Genomic DNA, 6,793 nt, shown 5'->3' on the forward strand with positions numbered 1-6,793 from the left:
CTCAGTTATCCTGGCCAGTATCCTGTGTTTTCACATCCTTTGGGAGTAGCTGCAGTCTGATGACTGCTAGATGGTGGGTGTTCTTTGTTTCCTTCCTGAGTTCCCTCAGGGTTTATGGTCATACCTCCTTCATGGCTCAACAGAACACCTGCTTCTGAAATGGCTACAATCTCTGATGACGGTGGCATCCTTTGTTTACTGGTATGGCAAGCAATAGTTGATTTCTTAGTCCAAAAATAAATCCTTGAGGAGCAAAGCCAGAGGGATAGAAAAGTACATCTTTTACCCATAAGATTTATTTTTTGTTTGATTTGCTTTTTAGGGACACACCTGTGGCATAGGGAAGTTCCCAGGCTAGGGGTCGAGTCAGAGTTACAGCTGCTGGCCTACACCACAGCCACAGCAACAAGGGATCCGAGGCGCATATGCAAACTACACCACAGCCAGATCCCTGACCCACAGAGTGAGGCCAGGGATTGAACTCGCATCCTCATGGATACTAGTCAGATTTGTTTCCACTGCACCACAATGGGAAACCCTCCCATGAGATTAAAAAGAGAGACTGTTGGTCCTTGAAAGAAAACACTAGGTATCCAGCAGTGGACGAAATATTAATATGGAAAATGAATACTTTTTGGAGACTCTGACAAAGTTTTCCTAAGCTAAGTAAACTAGAAAGTGAAAAAAAAAAAAAACCCTTAATTGTATAGTTTGGATAAACATAACAGTGTATCATTTTGTTCTATGGCCTGAATGTACCTTATCCTGTCTATATATTGAATATGTTCTACCCGTCTTTTTTTTCTGCCTTCCAGTTCACTTTACAAGTTAGTATGAGGTTTACATGGTTGATTTGGATAATTTATAATAAATAAAAAACAGGTAGATTAAAAATTGGCCAATTCAGCTGTAATTGTCTTTTACTTTGAGAGATCTTTTTTTCTGAATTAAATAGATGATGGTTTCATCTTTTGTGCTCTTGTGGTGCCTGTCACGTAAATGGATTTGTTTTCACTCAAGATCCAGAAATCGCACTCAGAGCTGACCCTGCTCAGACTGGAGTTATCAGCTCCAGGTGTGGAACCACGGAGGGAAGGGGGAGGAGCTGGCAGGTGCATTTGGCTCAGCCTCTGAGCCACACAAACAGACTCCCCCCAAAAGCGTTGGGTTGACCCATCTGCTGTCAGAAAGCTCTCCATGCTGTAGCTAAGACAAACCTACGTGACTTGTTTTAGCTCTGCTATTCAGGGCAACATGGCTTTCCATCCTGAGATGGGGGGAGAAATTATAGTGAGTGGGTGAGCCTGATCTTTGAAACAAATTTGGCAGTGTTTGAGAGCAGTGACTCAAAAAAGGGACAGTTGCTTTATAAACTAAGGGAAAGGGTGCACTTGATTGTCTGGCTTGGATTGAGCTGAGTGTTGAGTCACAAACTAAATGCAATCATTTTAAACTACATCAGGATAAAAATCGCAGTGCATATGCTCACTCTTAGAAGAACAGAGCAGGGTATGTCATGTAATTACAAAACCCATCTCTCCAGATAACACATAATATGTCTCTTTAACTAAAACAAACAAGCAAACAGACAAACAAAAACAAACGAAACAAAACACAGATGAAAATCTTAAGGAAATAAAAAATCCTGGAAGAAGGATCTTTGAGAATCAAAGTGAAGTGGCCAGTTTTATGAAGCTATTAGCGGATTCAGTATGGAAAGGAAACAAGAGATCATTCTGCACAACTCAGCTGCCTCAGATCTTTGCTGGAATGGAGCAAGGTGTAAAGACGGTGTGTGGAGACAGTCCAGGTTCTATATCTCAAAGGTGTAAGAATGGATTTAGCACCTTGGTCAAGGTTTCACAGCTGGCTTTAAACCCTAGGAGGACATTCACCTCTAGGAGTTACTGTATAATCAAGAGACTATATGAGATGTACCTAAAGAAAATACTTGCCACGTAACTGGCAAGTATTTAGTAAAGTATTCTTTTCTTCTTCCCTCCTTCCTAAGCCACACCACCTTCATTAGTGTTCCTTTAGTTTTCCTTTACTTTCTTACTTCCCTCCTAAAATTTCCTCACTCAGCAAACCACTGGACCAAGGGCTGGGGATATCTACTCAAATACTGAGGACTTCTACTTCTCAAAATGCATTTTAATTCACCCAATTTGGGGTTTTGATATGTGGCCTTCTCCTTTAGACACAGAGCAAGTCAATTGCTGAAATTGTCTAGTGTGTTCTGACTTCCAGAAGAACAGTCAATTCTCATCTGAAAAATAAACGCTTTGGAGTGTCTAAAATGTGGCAGGTGGGCCTGGTCATCAGACAGCTTTGAGTCCTGGCACCACTGTGTTTTGGGTGACTCTGAGCAGACAACCCGATTTCTTCATTTGTGCAAGTATGAGGACTCCCCTCTATAAAACTCACAGGAAGTGGGAAATTCAGAAAACCTCTTCTGATTTGAGTTCTTATAATTAGTTCTGTAACTGAGCTAGTGCCCTTTGGGGATCCTAGGCATACAAGACTTTCTGTGTCCCCCATTACTTGGTTTTAAGGAATAAACTTTAGCCTCCATGACCTTCCCTGGGTTCCAAAGGGCAGGTTCAAACAGTTGCTAATCAGGGAAGGGAGGGGATGCAAAGACCAGAGAGGAACAATCAAGAAACAACCATGTTAAATCAGAAACCTATCCATAAGTAATTAAAATACTAAAATAATGTAAAAAAAGGAAAAAAGAAACAACCACGTAGCTCTGTGGCAGGGTCTTTGTCCCTTCTCAAGGAATATGGATAACAATATCTTTGAGTTCTTGTACAGAAGTAAGCCCCTCCCCGACCCACCCCCCCCCCACCCCGCAATGGAAGACGGTAACGAAGTATTCTTTATTCTGGAAAAAAGACCACTAGACCACTGAACATCAGCTTTGAAAACAGTGCAAGCTTGCCTCTACCCTGACCCTTATCTGCAGCCCTGTTTTTTACTCCCCAAACTATAAAACCATCTCCCAATCTCTCCTAAGGGAGGGCATAATCTTTAAGGCATTAGCCTGCTGTGATCCTTTTTTGCCTGGCAAAGCAATAAACCTACTTTTTCTCCTTCACCCCAAACTCTGTCTCCATATTTCTATTTGGCACTGATGAACAGAGGCCAAGTTCCGACAACAGTTCTGAGCATCAGGAGGAGACGTTCAGATTTTCCCAGGGTGCACGTCCATTAGGGCCCTGAGTCATAGGGGACACTTGTCTCCCTCCTCATCGCCACCACCCTAGCCACGCTGCCATCATCCTGTGCCTCTTGTCAGGGATGTCTATTCATCTTTCTTCCCCACTTGCTTCTCTGTATGTCTCCACGGAACAGCCAGTGTGAGATGGTGTCCCTCATGTGCCTAGAAACCTTTGAGTGTCTTCTGTCTCAGGGTGCCGTGCTCCCCAAGGTCCGACACAATCTGCCTTCTGTCTCTTTCCAGGACTTCCTGTTGAACTTGTATCTTTCTTCCTTATTACACTACATGCTGGCAGTCTTTTCGTTTCTCATCCAAGTTAACCTTGTTCCAACTTCAGGACCATTACCTGTTGCTCTTTACTTTGCCTAAAGCATTCTTCCCCATGAACTTGTCATAATTGGTTTCCTCCTGTCATTTAAGTCACTTCCTCCAAGGGGCCTTTCCTGACCATGAGACTTAAAGTGACACCTTCAACCCCTAGACCCTTTCTGTCACATTACCCTGCACTTTTCCTGCAAGCTTTATCCTTATTGGAAATTATTTTATTTACTTACTTGTTGACTGGCTTTTGGTCCTTCTCAGGACCTAGACTACAAATAAAATTCAGAGAACAGGAACATGATCTGTTTCTCAGAATGTAGAACAGTGCATGACGTAGAAAAAGTACTCAATGAATAAGGTAGAACATACGCAGGTATAAAATAATGGTACTAAATGCTCAATTTTTATAAAGCTTGTAGTTGCTTACCCCAAACCGAAGCATAGGACAGGCTAATTAGGACTTTATGAGTTTAAATAATACATCATTTGTTACTCAGATTTTTAAAAAGATTCTTTTACCCCACTTTGTTATATTTCCACAAATCAATAATTCACCATACAGCTCAGAGCAAAGGAAATACTTAAAATGTATTTCTGGTTATGTATAGAATGTGGAACTAGAACTAACTTTCCTTTCTTTTTTTTCTTTCTTTCTTTCTTTCTTTCTTTCTTTCTTTCTTTCTTTCTTTCTTTCTTTCTTCTTTCCTTTCTTTTTTCTTTCTTTATATTAATGTTGCATCAATGTGTATTTAAACACAAAAAACAGGGTTTTAATTTTTTTTACTCTTACATGGCAACATTTTAATATTTAAGTATCTCCAGGAAAAAAATTAGGGGAGGGAAAAATACTATTGTGGGTGCACTAATGACCACAGCTATTCCTTGCCTAATTTTCAGCCCCACCCAGGAGGAGTTCCATCCAGGGTAGCCAAGAATCTAGGCAGTGGATAGTGATTTGGGGAAAGTCTTCCCCAAACAGAGTTTTGGCAGAAGAAACATAGCGAGATATTAGTGAGTGTGAAGTTGAAAGCTTCCATTGATTTTCCAGAATCATGACTGAGGCTGCTTATGTTGCCGTGACCCCATTAAATGGCCACCCTCCAAATTGTTCAGAGCGTTACTTCTGGGCATATAGAGCTGACATCTCACTGCATGGATAGGAGCCCAGCCTGGAAAAGGTCCAGTTAGGAAAGCGTCCACTTGAGAATGATACTATTTGGCGACAGACAAATCCAAGGGTGCCTTAGGTGTTATCTGCCTTTCCTTTCCATGCTTAAGTCATTTCCTTCATAACCAGATAACAGGCAGTCTACAGAACTATGACTGGTTGAGAATCTGTATATAAATGTGGAAATATTTCTTTGAAATTGTTCTAACCCAGCTGAACTTCCGGAGTCTAATAAACACGGGCCCTTATAGTCATAGCCTCATCTTCTCTGTTGTTCTAGCATTGTGTGTGAAAACATATAGGCTGTCTTTTTTTTTCTTTTTTTTCACTCTAAACCCACTGATAAAATTATTACTACTATTTTCTTATTTAAACTGTCTTGACAGATGTGAATAGTATGGTGGATGGAAGCTTAGACTTGGAGTAAAATTTAGCAGACAATCACATTAATTCAACTAGTTTTATCCATTTCCTTGGTTAATTTAATTTAATTTAATTTAATTATTATTATTTTGCTTTTTGGGCCATACCCACGGCATATGGAGGTTCCTAGGCTAGGGGTCAAATTGGAACTACAGCTGCCGGCCTACACCACAGCCACAGCAACGCCAGATCCAAGTCTCATCTGTGATCTACACCATAGCTCAGGGCAACGCTGGATCCTTAACCCACTGAGGGAGGCCAGGGGTCGAACCCCCAGCCTCATGGTTCCTAGTTGGATTTGTTTCTGCTGTACCACGACAGGAACTCCCCTTGGTTAATTTTAAACTTTGCTCAACTTGTCTCACCCTAGAAAGCCCAGGTGAAATCTCAGCCTCCTCTGAGAAGTCTTTCTGGTAGTCACAAAATACGAGTCAGTGACTACATCTTTTCTTTCCAAAGGCACTTGTATTTTTCAGCAATAATAATAAAAAAAGGCACTTGTATTTTTCTGTAATAAATAGCTATTTAAAAGCTTACTTTTCCCTCTCTCTAATAGGCTGTGATCTACACAAGGAGGAGGATGATATCTTACTCATCTTTGTAAACACATCTTACCAATTGGAAATCCTTATTGACTGAGGAATTTGTATTTGTTGATCAAGTGAGTGAATGATTGATCTTACTTAAGATACATTAAGCAAAAATATACAACTCTTAGTTAATAAGTTAACACAGTTGAGTTTCTACCAAATAGCAGTTTGAATATGTGATTTAATTTAACCCCCCAAAAGTCTGTAAATTAAGTATTGACAACCTTATTTTATGGATGAGGGAGTTGAGACTCAGAAGTATAAGTTTCTCTATAGTCTACTTACACAGGAGGCAGAATTCAACATAGATTTAGTCTCCTCAAGTCTGATGCTCTTTCCAAATCTCTGATAAGCTCTGCACACTTGTTTTCTTACATAAAATCCAAGGGTATTATAATGAATCACATCTCAATACATACATTTTTGCATGGTATTAAAATAATAGAGTCCATTTATGTTACTTTCATTATCAGATCACAAAAATAACTGTATATCTCACAGCATATAGTTTAGAGAATGCAAAAGGCTGATGCATCTGGGCTAGGAGTGGTGAAAAACATGGGTTTTGCACTATAGATGTGAGTTAGAATCCCAGCTCTACCGTTTCTAAGAAAGGGAAAGTTTAATGTAAATAATTATTAACTATAAGTCAGGGCAGAGTATAAGGGTAGATAGATGAGGACGAAATGAAACTGTAATGATGGAGAATTGGTGGACAATCGTCACGTCGGCAAAGTTGAGATCGAGACCCCAAGAAAGCTCACAACCCTCCTTACGCACCGGGCTGAGATCCTGATCTTGCTGGAGAGGACATGGCTGAGTCTCACCAGAAGGCTGAGAAGTCCCTGTGATGCCATGCCGCACAACTTGCCGGAAATCCCCTTTCTAGAACTTGACAGAAATCTGTCCTCTAGGGTTCTCTGAAAAGCCCTTCCTAGGGAAGTATCTTGCCAAAGGCCCTCCACTAAAAAAACCCTCCAGAGGCATGCCAGAGAAAGCTGCTAGCTGATGGGAACTGCCTGCTGTCGTGCACTCCAGGAGCTGGACACTGGAGAAGCTGAGTCCATC

Source organism: Sus scrofa, chromosome 4, assembly GCF_000003025.6.
Source record: "Sus scrofa isolate TJ Tabasco breed Duroc chromosome 4, Sscrofa11.1, whole genome shotgun sequence".
NCBI classification, from domain to species: Eukaryota; Metazoa; Chordata; class Mammalia; order Artiodactyla; family Suidae; genus Sus; species Sus scrofa.